Consider the following 19108-nt stretch of genomic DNA (forward strand, 5'->3'; position numbering starts at 1 on the left):
TCCCACCCATGCAGTTTATCAGCAGGGAGATACATTGCTGTTTCTGCAGGCAGCTAACTGCTCATCAATCACTGCTCAGCATCAGAAGAAACGGGGTGGAGCAGAGGCCCCTTGACTTTCCTTTGGGTTGGTGGAAGAGGGAAAGTGTTCCTGTAGCCGTAGCAGAACTGTGTGTTAGCTGTATGAATTCAAATGAATTTGTTTTGTTCACGCTTTCAGAGTTCTGCTTGTAACAAATATTCATGCAAATTTGCTTTCAATCCACAAAGATTTTTTGCTCTCAGATGATAATGTGGTATGTGGTTACTCTTCTGTAAATTAAAACCATAAATTTTGAGAAGTTTCATGATCATATGAATGGAAATAAAAATATTTGCTTAGATCTGAATCCCTAAAATAGCACATATTTGGTATTTACCTATTCTGAAGTTAGAGTGGCCAGTTGTGGGAGGATTCACAGCTTTCCTTTTTATTGTTACCATTTATGTTCCTCTCAACCCTTCTCAGAGCAGACTGGGCCTGACTCTGCACCACCAGGAGCCTGCTGCCGTGTCGCCCCTTGGAGCAGATGTGGGACCAGCTCAGTGATTTTTTACGTGAATGCAGAGGTTAGCGCACATGTTTTTCAATCACCACCACTGACATTCTTGGAATAGGCTAAAAACTTCCCATGCTGAGTTCACTAACCTCGAGCACTGGGAAGGCTCCCCTTTCCACCCCTTCAAAGGAGAGCAACCGAGATCTCTCTCTCCCAATTCACTAGTTTTTGGGCTTGTTTCTTCAGACTGCCTCACGCTTCAGGAAACGTGTTTGTGCTATCAGGATAGCATTGTATTGAGTGTTAGGTTTTCGTTTGCAAATGACCTGAAATGGCTTTTTACCAAAACTAAAATGACTTAAGAAACAACTAGAAAGAAAAAGTGAAATATCTTATGATGCAGAACTGTAGCCTATCCAACAAATGTGGCTCTTTTCTCTTTCATTGGTAATAACTGCACAAGAATTTTAATTCAGAAAACAAACAAACAAACAAAAAACAATCATTCCAGAAGGATATTATAACTGATAAAAAACTGTAATCTCAGTGGACAAAGTGTTGCAGATGATCAGCATACAACCCTGTTTCACATGCACACCACCACAATTTTCTTCTTCGGGGCTTGCTCATGCCCTTGCATGAATTAAGTCTGTTTCTGTAGGAATTTATAGATTCTGAACCTCTTTTAAGGTTATTCTTTTTGAACAAGGGAGACATGATGTGAAACGTGAATTATCAATGTTCACTTCCAGAAGTGACATTCAGAGCTGAGCCTTGTTGTACCAACTGTGATGCAACTAGATAGAGAGGCAGTGCACGTGCTTACGGTGGCTGTTAGGAATAATAGATGAAGTTGGATGAATTGTGCAAAATGGAAAGCATGTGTTTTCCTCTCCATTTTCTGCTCGAGAGTACATTATATTTTTGTATCAGCTGGGAAATGCCATTCTCTTGACCTCTTCGTGCAAGCACTAAGCAACTTGCACTGAAACTGAAAGGCAGCAAACCAAAAGTGCACAAAGGAAATCATTTTCTGACCTCAAACATATTAGAATACGGAACACGGTGATACAAAGTGTCTAATCCCTCTATCAGTGCTGAGTCCTTAGCCTAAATGCTAAGTGGGAATGCCATGGCATGGCATTTAGACTGAGGACTCAAACCTGATAGAGGGATTAGACATCTGATATGACAAAGAGAAATAGCCGGTGTTATTAGAGGCAACAGCAACAAAAAGTTTCTGGAGGGAGATTAAAAGCTCATACTTGTGAATTTCAACCAGCATTTCTCAAGCTCTGCGACGTCCTCACCAGCTGCATGGAGGAGGCTTGGGAAGTGCTACTGAACCAGGCTGCTCTTACTGCAGATTGCAGGAGGCTTTTCCAGGAGACAGGAGTATCAGATGTACGTTTTCATATCTTGCTAGGAAATGTGCGATGATGGCCAATCCACATACAGGCTTTTCCAATGAATTACTGGCCTAGTTTGATGTTGCTTTGGTTTCCTCAGCTGTGCTGGTTGTGGCCCTAATGCAACTATATATATATATATATATATATATTAAATTAAATTAAATTTAAATTTAAAAATTAAAATTTCTTTATTTTGTCTAGCTCTGAAGTATTTAATGAAGGATAAAATAAGATAGGACTCCAACATCAGACATATTCCAAGTCAGAAAACAAGAGCTTTATTTCTTGACTATAGTTAAAGGCGTAGTACCTGGTAGAATCATGGCTTTGGTTTAAGTTGGACATCACCCAAAGTTTCAGCACAGCCATCAGCAAATTGTTGAGAGTACTGTGCTTTGTGTGCCCTCTGTACTGGCACCAGCAAGCACATTCTCTGCCTGTTGTTGTATCTGTTTGATAAAGGCAGTCTCAGGGTCATTTTTCAGAAGCGATGTAAAGGTACCACAGCCGTTAGCATACTGACGTGACATGTCAAGGCTCCAGTGTGTCAAACTTTTTTTTTCTTTTTTTTTTTCCTGACAGCAATGAATTTAATGTTAAAAAACAAAACAAAACAAAAAAACATTTTTTTGGTGCTTAGGCACATTCACACTCACTAGCTGACTGATGTGGTTACTCAACACAAGATCCTAAAATCCTGCACCTAAAATCAGTGCCGTTCTTCATCCCAAGAGCTGACTACAGTTTTTTCCTATATAGGAAGCCAGGACCCTGAGTGAAAGCAGAGGCAAAAGCAATGTGCACTTGGATGGACGGAGAGCTGGAGGCAATGCAGGGCACATTCTTCCCTTGCTGCTGCCATGGGTGAGCAGCAGCAGCCGGAGCAGCTCGGTGCGTGCTGGGGTGGCTGCCTATCGTGTGTGTTCTGCTGGCTCGGGGGTAAGTCTCCTTCTCAGTCTCAGATCAGAGGGAAAAGCCTCTCCCCTGGTGGGAGAGGTTGTGCTGAGCATCATAGAACGGAATAAATGCCTGTTGTTGTGCAGCTGCTGAGCAACACTCCGGGCCCCGCACAGCATTTGGGTGAGAGCATCCTGCTGGATGGCAGCTTTGATTTTCCATCGTGGAGAGGCATCGCAGCACAGCGGGAGCTCAGCCAGAGCCAGAGGTCATTCTGCAGCATGTGCCCAGCATCGGGGCACCTTGCATGGGTGAGAGCTCTGCTGTATCCCTGCTCAAGCACCTGAGGTTTATTTGGGCACCCGGGAACCCCCCTTCATGCACATCCCTGCCTCATCCCTGGGGAGGCTGGAGTGAAGCCACTTTATGTCTCCAGCTCCATTTGCTCAGCCACAGGACGTACCTAGTGCTGTGCTGAGGAGGTTAACACAGCATCAGGAATAACTTCTGCACCGCTCTGTGATGAGAGGTGCCATGCAAGTGCAAAGTATTTTTATTATAAAGCATTTAATAATAAAGGGTGCCTCTCGGAGGAGAAAATCCACGAATAACTGCAGTGGAGAGGGCACTCCATTTTGTATTGCAATCATTGCTCAGCAAATCCCCCAGAGAAATGTTTGAAATGAGTGTGATATCTTCCAGGGAGATCAGTGTACTTCCAGAGGGATTGTGCTCAGAAGCCTCTGAAGCTTCTGTTTCTATAGCTTTGATGGCTTATAGCCTTCTCTATTTCTATCATAATCCTTCATTAGGTTTTGCCAAACTGTTCCAATTGCTATAGCAACTCTAATGAAATCTTGCTCCCTAAATAGCCACGCCAATTTTATCAGGTCAAAATCTGCCCTTTGCAGCTAATTCGCTACCTTTTGACCATACTATTTTTCCTCTGAGTGGAGAATTTACTGTGAGAAGAAGCCCAGAATTATTAACCCAAATATTTTTTTTTTCCCTTTTCAGCTTAAACCAAAGGCTTTCTTTTAAAATCAAATGTGTATTGGACTGTGTGTGCAGGAAAGGCACAAATCCTCTGGAGATAAGAGCTGAGGCCTGCTTCCTGTTGCCTTGAATGCTGCTGCTGGCTGACCTGTGTATTTGGAGCAAGATAATGGAAGTCCGGCATCATTACAAAACAGCACATGTAAGATTTCTTTCTAATGGCCTACAAATCCGGAGAGAGTGCAGTGCACATTTTATGATAACATTTCTGCTATCTCATTGCAGGGGGATCCATTCTGGCTCGCGTTCAAGCCCCTGACAAGGCACTGTCCTGTCGCAGTACCCCAAAGCACTCGGTTTCCCCTTTTTCATGGAAATCCAAGACCGCACTCGGCAGTGCCTTTGTTGGCATGTGAGCGTGTCTCTAAGTGAATTGTAATGTCTCTTTTGCCACTTTCCTTCTGGAATAATATCTTCAGTGCAAGCAGGAAATTTTCTTCCATCAGCTGCTGGTGAATGAGTTCTTCAGGCTGGTTATTTTAAAATAATTTGTGTAACTTTGAGTTGGGAGGAATAGGATGAAAATGAAAGATCAGTGGCACGCTGTTCCCTGAGTTTTGGCTGGCCAGCCAAAGAGCGGAGGCAGACGTTCCCCAAGCAGGCGGAGATGGGATTATTCTCTTTGGCTTGACAAAGGGTTTTTTGCTAAATGAATGACTGAAGTCAAACCTATATGTGACAGTGCTCTAATCATAAAAACAGCATATTTCACAAGTTTCTAACTCAAAGTCAGGGAAAGGTTGAAAGAATTCAGAAGCTGAAATAGCCTGCCTAATGTGTATTAGGGTACTTTGAAAAGGTATTGTGAAACTTCCATTATATCTTCCTACGTTTTACATGAACTGAGGCCTTCCTCTAGCCTAGCTTGTATATATTTCTCCACAAAAGGAAATGAAAAAAACTTTTTCATCACTATTGGAGAAACATGGTTAAAAAACCCTGAGATAGCGCTTATTTCCCCAAATCAGAGAATTGCCTAATAAGCACAAAGCTACGGAGTCTGGGCTAAATTAATATTCCTTTTGCTTGCAGACCATCAGTAATTCCAGAATCTGAATTTCATTAGGGAGCAGGATTTTTAAAGATATGTGAGGAGCGGAAAGGGGGTGACGCCTGAATTTTGTTAATACTCAGTGCTAAGTGCAGGCTTGCTGTTCTCCACCGATTCGCGTGCCGTGCCTGTCACCCCCGTGCCTTGGCTGGCATGGCTGTTATGTCATGGCTGCCCTGGGTCCTCTCTGCCCTGTACTGGGAGAGCTCTCTCAGCACAATGTTTTGGAGGGTTTTGATCACAACAGACTGTGCAAATGATCCGAGGCTCTCGGGACGGTGCCGTGCAAGTTAACTGCTGAAATGGGACCAGAGCTCTGGTTCTATGCAACTCTGAGTTTGCAGCAGCAATCACACTGTCTTTTACTTCTTTGCCTTCTCAGAGGATGGCATAATCTAAACATTGTGCCATGCTCTATAAAGTCTCGCCCTGTGCCCCCAGATAGCCACAGGCAGTTTGAGAGGCAGGAGGCACTTTAGAGTTGTAAAGCCCGATCATAAAGCAGAAGGATCCCTGCAGCATCCAGGCATCAATGGTGTTTCTCTGGTCGACTGGATGACACAAGTACTGTTGTGCTTGAGAAACAGTGAGGCATTGGCAAACTGATGGAAATGGGGAGTCTCTTGCCTGATTGCAAGGGAAACCCCCAAACAGATAACCCTGATAAAGCTGCTCTGGCAGCGCTCTCACTTGCCTACAGCTGTTTCCAATTTCTTACACTGTCCGATGAGATTTACATCCCCGGCCCACATAGCTGATATTTAAACAGTGCCTCATTTTCCAAAAATAAAGATTTGTATCTCTTTAGATACATGCCACGTAAATCCCATATAACCAAAGCCTAATTTTATTGGAAGCAATGCATGTGCAGGAAGATGCGGGTAAGCCATCAGAGCTTGCCGTGCAGGTAAGCTTTGCAGAAATCAGCAACTGAAAAGTTGCTGAAAACATTATTGTTTTACATTGCAGACCAGTAGCAAGCTCATCAAATGAATCGGGCAGGCTGGAGGCAGGCGTGCTGCGATCTCTTTGACAGGCAGCAGCCGCAGAGAGAAAGGTCCGTAAGGCAAAGTCAGGAGGATAGTAGTTGAAATCAAAGCAGGGTCTGATTAAAGTGGGAATATTATGATGCTGGGGGAATATAAGATATAAGAGTATAGTAGATGACAGAGGGCTAAAGAAGATCTCCAGAAGCAATATACAGATTCAAATGGTGATATTTCAGTGGCTGGAAAAAATGGTTCATGATGAAAGAAAAGGGCTGGTTCCCAAGCAGAGCCCCCCAGTAGCATCACGGTGCAAATATTGGTTTGTTGAGAGCCAAACTTTGAAATTCTTCTCTGAAAAACTTGCTGCCCTAAATTCCTTTTCCCATACTCACATTCAATTAAGTGTCTGTTCACTAAATATTTCGTAATAATCTCATGTCACCTCAAAGTCTTGTAGGAATATGCTGGTACTTAGGAACTTTGCTTCCCTGTGTTACAGAATTTTGATTCCTTTTATAAGTTGCCTGAGCTCATTATGCATTTAATAAGCCGCTGCAGCTGGCCACATTGTCTCAATTCTCTGCAGTTAGCAAATGCTGCTTTGCTTTAGCTTCTGCTAATCATGACAACCAACCTACTCACATTACTTAAATCACTAATCCCATGAAATAGCATAGTGTCACTCTCTAAAGCAGATAAAAAAAAAAAAACTCATCTAAAATGAAACATCAATCACAGAGAACAGTTATACTTTAAATGTTAGCTACAGGGAAAAAAAAGCCAAACCCCCTCTCTTTTTTTTTTTTTGTTTTGTTGATAATATTAACTTTAGTTGGGAGTTTTCACAGAATGCTGTTTAATTCAATACATACACTAAGTTAAATTACCATTTATCTGTAAATCTGCTATTATGCTTAGTAATTAAGGCTTCCTCATCCTATGCCCATTTTAGCTGGAAAGATGGAGAGAGCATTTTTGATCTGTGAGCCAGAAAATAATAACTTCTTCCTCCCAGCATTTTTTTTGGTGAAAGGTAATGTAGTGAACTTGAGAAGTTTTCTATATTGAAGATTTCTTTAAAATATGTATTTTACCAGCTAAAAGAATTCCCTTGATATATATATTTTTTTCCAAACCTCATTTACATTTCAGTCCAGTTTATTTACCTAGAAATTTCCCCACATCTGTTCTGGGAAACAGGGGGCTCACATTCTGGAAACTTGTTTTCTGGAAATAACTTCTGAAACTAGGAAAATATCGCCAGCCAAGAGGGTGATACACATCCTCTGCACACCCTCTTTCCCTCCGAGACTCCTTGGGGATGTAAGAACTATCCATGGGCAAAATTCTCATCCACACCATTTCATGTTTAGTTTCTTTTTTCTTAAGTGGCAGCAGCTGAGCACAGATGTCCAGATTGGCAACAATTATGAACCCAATTAACCCAGTTAATGGCACCACAGCCCTTTGCGAAGTGACAGATTATCGCAAGCAGACATGGTACAGCCACTCACCCCTATCGCATGCCCTTGTGTCACCGAGAAAATGAGTGGAGGTAGGAACCACCAAGTGATTAGCCGTTATAATGTTGTTAATTAAGCACCCGTAGGAAGTTTGCCATAAAACTAAAACTAATCTTCTTAATCTATTTTGTCTATCCCATGCTTGGCGCTGTGTTATTAGATCACATAAAATAATCTTAGTCCAGTATCTGGGTAGTAAGTTCAGAAGAAGCTGGGAACGTGAGGCAGCTGGGGGTGAGATATTAGGGGACATAACCCTGCCATGGAGTACTCACTGCTGTGAGTGAGAGAAATTAATTCAGATCAAACAGCTCCTGAGTTCCACCAGGATCACCCATTCCCAGTGACTGCATGCAGTGAGCATCGTCAGGTAGAGCAGCCAGGAGCCTATCCCCATCCCTCTGGATTGCACATTTTGAGGTATGCTAATCCGCAAGTTTACAAATACAGTATTGCAACCTGTTTTTGCAAAACTGTGAGTGGTTTTTCAGCTTTGCAAAGATTTCACAAAGTAGGTGAAGGCAAATAGCTGATTTTTGGGTAGGTCGTCCTGCATTCCCTGCATTCCCTTCTATATCTTCTTGTCTGGTTAACAAGCACCTTCTGGCTTTTATCGATGGATTCCATGCAAACTAACCAGCTCTGAACTCCTGCCTCCCTGTTCATTAGTTCTGTTTGTCCCCCAAATTAAACTGTTCTTCCTGTGTGGTGTCACAAGGCCCATTTTGTAGATGGCCAAACCGAACAGCAGAGTGCTGTGGTAAGTCAGCCAGGGCAGAGCTACTGCTGCAGAAAGAAATGCAAAAGCTGTGTTTCAGAGGAGATTTTTGAGGAAACTGCAGATAATATCCTGGACTGTGTTATCCATTGAGATTAAATTGAGCGTAATCCTATGCCTATCGCTACACTGCTGAATGCATTTAACAGAAGAGATTTATTTCCCCTCCTATTATCCTTTCTTTCTTCTTTCCTCTCACACTCCAGGCTGCTTAAGAGTTCAGGTTTTATCAAAGAAATAAAATAGTTTAGCATGGAACTTCTGCACTTTTTGTCATCTCTGGGAGATTTCTGGAGTAATGTTCATTTATTTCAAGGCTCTCTTCCTCCCCTCTGCTATTATGATTCAGGACTTCGGGGATCCATTCTGTAGGCAGGCTTTAAAGGTTACTCCCTTTAGTACCTTAATACCTCTTATTCTAAGGTTATTCTGCCATTTTTTCCCTTAGAAGTCTTCAATTTTTGTTTTAAATGACAAATGTCTCTTCCAACCTTTTTGAAGAGAGCTCCTCGTTTTGCAGCTTTTCCAGCTCTTTGTCTTAGCACATCCTATTTCTGATCGCAAATAACCGCAACGGTTCTAAATTCTTTCTGCTGCTATGGCAGTTTACAGCCAGCAACAAAGTGGCGTCTGCGAACATGTAGGTCTTCCTGCATGGTCTTCTGTGTTCAAGAACAAGCTTAGTCTTGAAACCACTCTTGATATTTTGAATTCACTTTGAGGAATAACTGAGAAACTGAGCCTTGCCAGGACAATGGTTCTTGCTCTGTGAATTCTGAACCGGAATAGGTGGCATCATTTGGCTTTTGAGCTGACAAGGTTGTCTGATTCTCCACCTTTAGGACAGCAGGACCCACCTCCTGCTGAGCTGAGATCTCTGTATCACTTATCACCGTGAAAAGGGCAGAATGTATTAAATTTAGTATTTAAATTCTCAATTTGTTGCTTAGTTACATATGTCATGAAGGAAAAGCAATAATGCCATGATTTATATAACTAACTGACAATCCAAATTTTAAGGTTTGAACAGTGAATATTCATACCATGTTTATGCAAGCGATTATCTACAGGGGGGAAATGTCAAGAATAAATTCAACATCTTCTCTTGAACATTTTTAAGACAAATAAATGAAACTTGACAAATAAATTATTGGTTAGTCTGAGTACTTGGCTGAATTTTATGATCATATCTGGAAGTACGGTTGTGCACGGGATAACTCTTCTCTTTGCATGATATTTTATCACCTCAATGAAGGGTAGATTCTGCTTTCTAAATTCTGTTGTAATGCAGAGTGTGCTTGAGCAAAGGTCTGTACAGACACAAAGTATGCTTCAGGAAGGTAAAAAATTAATTATTGAAGCATAAAGTCTTCAGTTCCTCAGGGAAGAATGAGAATGCATTTCCCCTTGTCTGTACCCTGTGCAAAATACACCAGGGACAATAGGAGAGCCCTTTTTTTTATTATAGAAGAGTTTATATTTGGGAATCTGAAAAAGAAATGTCTTTGCCATAACAAATATACAACAGCATTTTCAAAGGGCTGTATATTCTGAAATAAGGAGGTTTGCAGAGTAAAGAATAAATGCATTTCTTCATTACTTCTGATGAAAAGGTACTAAGATTTTGGTTTTCCATTTATTGTGATAAATTCCTCTTTTTTAGAAGTAATCTATGAGTGTAAAAGATTTATAAACTCCTCTAAAATACATACTTTCACATAATACGTGAGTGTCTCTGTTCTGAGCAGTGATCAGAGAAAGGAGGTGAACTGCTCGTTTGTATTTATTTTTTTACAAATATCCTTGCAGTAGTCCAAGAGCAGTCCAGCAGCTAACCAAGTTGATAGGAGCATTTCAGTATAGTCTATACCAGGTCTTCAAACTCTAAATATAGTATATATAACTTTGGGTATTCACTCACTTCTTTTTATTAATTTTAATCTTGTTCTGTCCTGCATGTTGGGAAGAGATTTATGCTAATCTGACAAATACTGAATGATCTAGTTTAAGTTGCCGGCTACTTTACTAATTTCTGGAAGACAAACCACGTCAGCTTTGTTCTGTGATAGAAATAAACCTCTGTAATTCAAGCAAAGCCCCAGCACTTTTCTTGTGATTCTTCTAAGTTTATAAAGAAAACTACCCTGTTATCTGTCTCTTTATGCACATGGAAGGGAAAGGCAAAAGCTTTCTTTTCTCAGCTCTGTGTCTCTGAGCTGCTTCACAGAAGAGAATTGCTTTATTTAGATTTTTGCAGGATGCTGCCTTGACTGGTTTTGTGCATGAGCTGAAATATATTTTTTTTCAGCTAAATTTCATTTCAACTAAGAGCCCTGCAACAAAACCCAGATCAGGGCTGGATAAAGTGGTGGTGGTCCTTGCCACGAACAGGTGCAGCCTGAGACCCTGGGGGCAGCGGCTCTGTCCAGTCATTTGGAGGTCATGTGGAGGCCTAGACTCAAGTAGCATCAGGGTTTTTTTTTTAGAGATCAATGGTTGACTTGCCTGAAGAGTTAAGAGTCATTTGACCGTAATAATTGGACCTCATATTGACTTAGTGATGAACAGAACCCTGTCACGGGAACGTAAACAATCCGCGAGATGATTTGAACAGATGAGCTCCACCATGGCTCAGCAACAAGAAAATATACTCCACCTGTCAAGATATACCTTTGCACAATTTATGAGCTGAGAGCATTCAGTGCGATGGAAGATAAACTTGTTAGGGAGCAATGATCTGACCTCCAAGAGCCAAAGGACCTGGGGCCAGCCTGTGCTGCTCAGCCAGGTGGACCTTGATTGTGATCCACAGCTGGGCTGGAAGGGAACCAGGGGAAGGAGGTGGACTCGTGCCCCTCTGCCCCAAAGGCCAGTTGGAGGGAAAAGAGGGGTTGCCCTTCAACGGTGGGAAATAGGGAGGTCAGACACCCTTCAGGCTGCAGACTGTGGTAGAGAGAAGAGCTTTGCTGTACAGGGTTTGGGTGAACTTTGTGAGCTGACAGACTGCATTCTTAGGGAAGGGCATGGGAGAAGCCTGAGCATCCTGCCCAGAGGGCTGCAGGCCCCCAGCCAGCTCTTAACTAAGCTGCTCCTTACATTTTGAGAGGTAAGAGACCCACTCAGCCCCCTTCTTTCTGAGGGATATCTCTTGAGGCTTCAAATCAACGGTATTATGTCCCACAGCCCATCCTAGGAGGTTTCATTACACTCGACAGATTTCAGCTCACCAACCTCGAGTTTAGAGTGAATGCACAAAGAAAATAAAAGTGTACCCAAACTTTCCAGTCTGTCCCTAAACCAGCTGAAGTGACTGTCTTGCAGAAGAGTGTTCTGGGCACAGTCTTTCAGATTTGTCCAGTGTTTCTATCCTCCTTTTTCTGTCTTCTCCCCAAATAGTTGTTCATATCATGGACAGCACTCATTAAGCCTTGCTGTTGTGTAGCTGTCTGTGCACTCTGGATACAACAGAATGCTTGGGGCCAATGTGCTGCTGGGGGCAAGATATTGGGGAGCACTTAAAGTCCTAACTCATCACGCTGAATATTATTACTTCTTCAATTTGAAGTGAAAGACTGGACTGCTGTTGCTACACTTCTGTATGAAGTTTTTTCCTATTTATTGTAGCAAAGTTTGCTGTCAGTCATAGGAGGTGAAAACTGGCTTCTTTCTTTGGGGTATTCCTCAGGCACCTTAGTCAGTCCTTTAGCTGTGTGAATACGACAACCAAGACCCAGACCCGCATCGGAAGTTTGCCATCAGAAAGGGGCCAAGTATGCGCCTTCACTGCCAGGTGCAGACCACCTGTGCTGGAGGAAATGTTCAGCTGTCTTCTCAATGCTCGACTCTGCCTGCTCACAGGCATCTCAGTGGCACTGTAAACTTGTGGAAAAGAAATCATGCATCTGCCTGTAGAAATGATGTCATCTGGATCCCAAGAAACTCAGGTTAAGTCAGTGTGCTAGGAGCGTTTGCTTGTTGAGACAACAGAAATCACTCTGAAGGCAGAACTGCTGGAGCAGAAGCGGAGTAGAAATTCTTCAGGAAGAGATATCAGAGATGAAAAAAGCTCCTTTATTTTACCTGCCCTGCTGAAGGTGCACTGAGGAGCATGTTTTTGTGTTGCCAATAAAACTGCCCGCCCAGGGAAGCAGTCTGACCATCTGCCTCCCCAGTACACAACGATAAAACAGAAGACAAACAGTTTCAGTGTGTAAGTTTTGGAAGACAGATTGTCAATAGCCATTGCTGCCTTCAAAATGAGAGGTTCGAATGGGAACAGATAATGGATTTAGTATGTAGTTAAAAGGCTTCTTCTGTGACCCATTTTTATTTCAGGAGAGAAATGCTCGTGTTGGATGGCTGGCACGACTCTTGTTCCATTTTTTCCATTAACCTTAAATGTATTCAACAACACTAATTTCATTAGACATTTCTCAGGAATATCTCACTCATCGCCCGGGTCTCTACTATCAGGGTAGTTAATTATCTCGGTGCAGACCATTAATCTTAAGTTCTTTTATGGTGTCTTGGATTCTCTATAAATGTCTGCAAAAAGTAACTATTACCCCAGTTTTACATTTTTGTGGATGTAGAAGGGCAAGCAGGACTAATGGACTGGACACAGAGTTACAATAAATGGTGACTCTTCTGAATTGTTCGTATGCTGATTCTTCCTGGTCCATGTATTTCTGCTTGGGCGTTGGCACTGTAGGGATGCAGTACAGCAGTATGTTTGTGGGAGAAACTGGAGCTCTTTGCAGAATAACATACAGAATCCACTTGTGAGTGAGCATCAGCATCCTCAGAAGCTGTGAATTACCACCAATTGCAGGGTTGGTACCTCTCATACCAGCCTCTGCATTCTTCTCAAGAAAAAAAGATAAAATAAAAAATTCCTCCATCTCACCAGCTATCCTTTCCATTCCATTCATTTCTGTGCTGCTTCATTCTCTTTGGGCTTGTAATGGACATCCATTTCTTTTCCTCATTCTCCCTCTCTGCTGCTCTCCCTGTTCCAGTGCTTCATTACCAGGGACTAAATTTATGTAAGGTATATTTAAAAGCTTAAACCTATTTTTAAGCAACTGACTAAATCCACACCCCCCCCCCCCCCCCCCCATACTGTGTTTAGGATATAGGTCTAGCTAAGTGATTAATCTGTCTTCTTGAATAATGCCAAAAACGTTGCATCAGCATGAGAGGATCTAACCTTTGAAAAATTCCCCCAGGAGCATCCATTTCTGCTGGGGATTTTGCTGCCAGCCAGAGCAGTTAATAAAAAAGGGAAAGCCAATAACACTGCCAGAAATTTTTGCCATATAAAAGTCAGAGAATCAGTTAGAGGCTGTCAAATGTAATGTATGATATTATTAATAAGGAGAATTCAAGATCCAAATGGGGCTTTTTGTCCCAGAGATTGGGTCATGCGGAAGCGGCTGAGGAAATAGTGAGTCTCCAGGTGGAACTTCCAGTGGGACAGCGTTGGAGCAGACTTCTCAAAGCCATTTATTTTATCATTTCAGGAGGATCAGTGAGGAGAAAATCGTAGAATCATAGAATGGTTCACTGAATGAAAGACAGCAGAGGAGATATTCCAGCTGGAGGGTGGGGTGCCCACTGGGCATGTTTCAACCTTTGGTCTCTGAGGACCTCAAGATGTGGACACCTTTCCTTCCTGGTCAGCAATGTGGGCTGGGGACACTCAGAAGACATCAAGGAACAAGGTAGGAGCCCATCTGACTGCCCACCTCCTCTGGTTTCAGTGCTGAGACACCAGCACCATCAAAAGGAAATCTTCTTTGGGCTTTTCCACCTTAACTGATGTTTTTTTTTTCTCTCTTTCAGATGTTACACACCAAAATCATCAGTTCACATCATGCAGAAATTCGCAGTGCCTGAGAAGAATTAATTACACAGTCATCATGTTTCCGTAAAACTACAGGGTATTTATTTATTTAAATATTTGTAGTGTTTGTTTCATGCAAATGATCACAACTCTGATTATCTTAGGACACAATGCAAATTTAACTTGCATCTAGTGGGACGATGTGCTGGTACAGCTGGTTGGAAGCCAGGCAGCTTACAGAAATATTCATAAGGCATCCTGAGACTAAAAATGGCTTGGTGACCTCGGAAAGCTTTTTAGCAGCTTCTATAGAGTGAACAATTTGCTTGACAAATCCCATCCTCCTTATTGTGTGTGAATTATCCGCCCAAAAAAAGCTGCTGATTTTAAGTATTGCTTCATTTTAAATAATTCCTCAAAGCTGCATAGACTTCCTCAGGGTTGTTTCGTTACCAGCCATTTCTGCAGGGGGGGCGAGCTGAGCTCCTGGTGACCCCCATTCCCCGGCGGAGCATACTGCTTGGAAACAAACTCCTGCTGCATATATTTGGCTTCATAGCTTTGTTTGTGCGGATGTTCAGCCCAAAATGTTGTTTCTTTGAGCTTATCTGTCACATAATTTTGCCAGAAAACTGGCAGATAATAAATGCTACAAAGATGCAGATGGTGCAAATTAGTTTAACGCTTGTAACGAGTTCTTTGGAGCTCGGCTTCTCCTTGGTTCTTCCAAAGTCCTCGTCAGCAGCAAGGAGGCCTCACCCCAGGCACTGTAATGGGTGCTGGGGTGCCAGGGCGGGCACCGGGGTGTGCTCAGAGGACGTGAGTGCTTTCCCCAGGCTGGGAAGGGGCTCGGCCACATGCACATGGATGTGGCTTGGACAATTTTGGCTACCAGCCTATGTCTGCTCTGAGGCCTTGCTCCTTGTGTCCTGTCTGAGGCCAGCTGGGGGGCTCTCAGAGCCACGAGGCCTAGCAGGGGATGAGGGCTGTGGAGGAAACGCTCAAAACCTGATCATATTTTTGCTTACATAAGCTTGAGATCAGGCTTCAGTGATCATTTTAAAGCAAAATTGATTCTCATCCTGCTGTGTTACTGGTTTGCTTTTATTTTAATTTAATCTCCTTGGATTAAGGGCAGCAAAAGCACATTGAAGGCTGTTTCAGGTAGCGCTTGCTGCTTGTTCTGCCTCCTGCAAGGAGCAGTACTGCGGCACCACTGCAGAGGGACAGGCGGGCAGCAAAGACATCAATAACATAAGTCTCCATGCCGTATCATCCTTAATAGTGTTTTTGCTCAGCAAAACCAGTAGGTATTAGGTTGTAGGTGGCCATCCATTCTTTTGACGGCGCAGGTTTTATTCCTGTAATCGTCTCGCTGCCACAGCAGTGCTGATGGGTGAATACCAACCTCATTCTCCCTCATTACGGACAGGCAGGAAGGTCTGTGGCAAAACACCCAGCTGGAGAAGTGCTTTGGTGCTGAGGTGTAGACCTGGTGCCCATGCTCCTCGGCGTTGTCCTGTGCAGCTCCCCTCCCTCTGCAGGCCTGCTCTCCCTTTCACCTGGCCACTTGCTAGCTCTGTGATTGAGCTGTGAGGTAAGGGAACATTTATCTTTGCAAACAAACTGAGATGAAGTCCTCCCCTTTAGAGCCCAGGGAATAGTTACTTTAATATTTGGCATTTTATATAGATAATCTGCCAGCAACAGAAGTGTGTTGCTATGTGCTGCACATATGTCTCGTCTCGTCTCCTTTAACCCTCTCACTGCAAGGGATCATTTGTAACATCAACAGGAAAACTCCCAGTTCCCTTTTCCCACTGGAAGGCTTCCAAACTCTCTAATTAATGAACTTTTTTCCTCGTTACCCATCATGAGTTGTTCATCAGCTCCTGCCTGAACTGCAAAGTGATGTTGAACTGTCTCAGGAACTCACAGCCAGCATGCCCTTTCATCAGGGGAAATCTCTGAGTATTTACTTGCCTAGATGGTTTCCCTCATATGTAATTGTGGAGCTTTCTCTCCAAGGATTTAAAATACTTGTTGACATGGCAGGGAAGGCACACTCTGCTGCTCATCCTGGTGCTGCGTGCAGTCTTTAGGGACTGATGTATTTCTCAGTATTCTAAACTTTCAAGTACTTTGATTTTAAAGCTCTTTGCACTAATAATATTTGTCTTATAATGCTGTATTAAAAAAAAAAAAAAAGTAAGGTTGAAATGCCATAAAAGATGCTCCATGATGCAGCCAAAATCCCTACTGTTCTTCATGGTGTAAGGCCATATAACTAAAATTTGAAGTGGCATATTGCATTAGACTTCCTTGAGATAAAAATCATACGCTGCACTTTTCATGATATCTTTATTTCAGCAACATTAGAATATCAACATATTACCACCTGTTGATAATCTGATAGAAAATATCCAACTTGCCTTGAGTGAGAAAATATTCAGTGCATAAAAATGTTACTATTTTCAGTAAAGCCTGCCAAGGATGGAGACACCAATTCACTTACTTTAAACTTGCCTAGCACCTTTTGATTGCAGAAAGGCTTTGCCGGAAGACCTGACAGGACCAATGCAAAATGCTTCAGAGGACATATTTGCAATATTTTTAATTAAAACCAGGTGAGATCAAGACACTATGCTTCCAAGTATGCTGCACTATATTAGCTGTATTATCTTCTCAAATGAAAGCACACGAGAAACATGATCCATATTTCATATATCCTCATTCTGGGAAAAAAAAAAAATCAAACCTAATTTAATTACTGATAGCATTAAAAAAATGTTTAATTTTTCTCACCTTGCCCAGTGTAAAAGTGCACTTTCTGGCTTCAGTTTCAGCTCTCATTGTGTTGTTTCACACACCGCCCGTTACTCGTGGCTGAAGGGCATTTGCTCCCTGCACGAAGTGATCTGCCTCAGCATGGGCTCAGGCTCACAGAGGTCTCCATCGCATCTGCTGGCTCTGACCTGCCGCTGGTAAGTGCTGTGTTTGGTAAAGGGAGTGAGTGTGTTAAAACAGAGATTACTTGAATGTTCAATCAGTACTCGCGTTGAGACAGGGCTGGAAGCATGTCTGAAAATACATAAAATGTACCTTTATGTACAGAGAGGCTAATGCACAGGGATGCCCTTTTGCTGCTATTCTTTGGGGCATTCTAGAAGCCAGGAAGGAGCAGCCCAGCACGGAGCAGGTCAGGCTGTGGTGGCTGATGGTGCCTTGCAGTAAGGAGCTGGGGCAGGTCGGCACTGGGCAGGTGAAATGCCCACGGGAACCGACCTCTGCGTGGGGTGGCTGGAGGCTCGATGCACGCTGCAGCTTCACCAGGTCACGGCTGTCATCTGTGTGCCAAACAAGACAAATCGTGGGAATTTTCCGATTCCTTCCAATATGTCTGCATGTGCAAATGACACAGCCTTTTATCTCTCTGTGTTATGAGTGTTACCTTTTTGGGTACCTTTTGGTTTCAGCTGTCACTCTTCATTTCAGCAGATAAACATATCCAACGCGCAGTTATGCAGAGAAACCCTCTGTTTCTCAACCCTGTGTGGGTCCTGGAGATGCTGCTGGGAGTATCATATTCTCTTATAACATGCAATTCATTTTTCTCTGAAAAGGTACCTATTTTAAAATCTGAATTAACATATGCTGTGCGGGCAGTGAGCAGAGAAGAAAATACTTCGGAAGCTCCTGCTTTGGAGGTGTCCCTTCAAATCTGGGGCAGGGAGAATTTGCACCTGTACCTCCGCAGACACAGCTTGATGCCAGGTCAGAGCCTGTGGTCTTAGCTATGTACAGTGCTTACACTGAGCCTAAGTTCAACCTAGCTGGCGTTAGTGAAGCCAGATGAGGAGACTGGTATGGCTGGAATGTTAAAATTGAATATTGAATTGCAAAGAAATGATATATTTAGATGACATTTTTAATAGATCTGGAGGATTTGATCACCAAACTAAGATTTAGCACTTGTTGAATATACATTATTGTGGTTTCACCATTCCCCAGCTGAATTTCATAGACTGCATGAGTATAAAAAAATATGCCAGGAACATAAATGTATGTGCATGCACGCTCAGAGGCACACTCATGTGCACACACACACACACACACACACATGCATGCACACAGACAGTGCATTGGCAGAGCCAGACTCAGGAAGCTGAAAACTACTGAACCAAATCAATAAGGAATTTAAACAGTTCCAATTATCATTCGCATTCCTTTGATTTACAGCCCATTAGTGGATACCAGTGAAGGAACAATTAGGTGTTAAGAGACTGAAGGCCAGGTTAATTTAGGAAGAAGTGGGTTGATTTTCCAGCTGAAGATATCAACAGAATCTCATTTCATTCAATTCAGACATTTCATTTTATTAGAGATATATTTGCTACGGTACATATCTTTGATTATCCCTATAAAAGCAACATTAGGGACATTTGGCTGTTAACTCAGTAAGGAAAGATGCAGTTGAAAATACAGTCCAGAAATGTCTTCTGAATTCTCTCATAGATCTGAAATGCTAAATCGAGGGATACCAGGAAGATGATCCTGATGGTTACAAGGGATGCCCGAAATTGCAACTGGTTGAGACAAGCACTTGGGAAAGGTTTCAAGCCGTGTACTATGGTTTTAAGTGTCAGGAGGTCAAGTTCAGGGGATGAGGCACAGTGCTTGGGTCTGTATATTCTCAGGAGAGATACCGAGGTCTGGCTGCTGTCAGATATGGTACAAAGAGAAATCCTCTGTCTGATCTGCTTTGAGTTTCTGTGTGCTACAGCTACAAGAAGCAGTAGCAAAACGGTCACAGATGCACAGAACAGTGGTGTGCTTAGCAAAGGACGCAAGACTGTTCTGCGTGCTGCTGGAGGAGAGCCCCGGCCTTGCTGCACCCCCAGGACAGAGCAAGCAGGTCTGCTCTGACCCATCGCTGGGTCCTGGGCTGGGCTTCGGGGCTGCTCTCTGGATGCCGCTGCAGGTCCGTGCTTCCATAGAGGCACGGGGCAAAGCAAGTAG

General features: G+C 42.9%; 1 long non-coding RNA gene across 1 annotated transcript; it reads left to right on the forward strand.

Annotated features, from left to right (window-relative positions):
• The first annotated feature begins 3566 nt into the window (after positions 1-3566).
• Positions 3567-19107, forward strand: LOC308177971. Its single transcript, XR_013939528.1, has 4 exons — positions 3567-7886; positions 13767-13967; positions 16930-17073; positions 18605-19107. It is a non-coding gene; the product is annotated as an uncharacterized lncRNA (long non-coding RNA).
• The last annotated feature ends 1 nt before the right edge of the window (position 19108 follows it).

Source organism: Anser brachyrhynchus (genome assembly GCF_964034855.1).
Source record: "Anser brachyrhynchus genome assembly, chromosome: 14".
In the NCBI taxonomy this organism is placed as follows: domain Eukaryota; kingdom Metazoa; phylum Chordata; class Aves; order Anseriformes; family Anatidae; genus Anser; species Anser brachyrhynchus.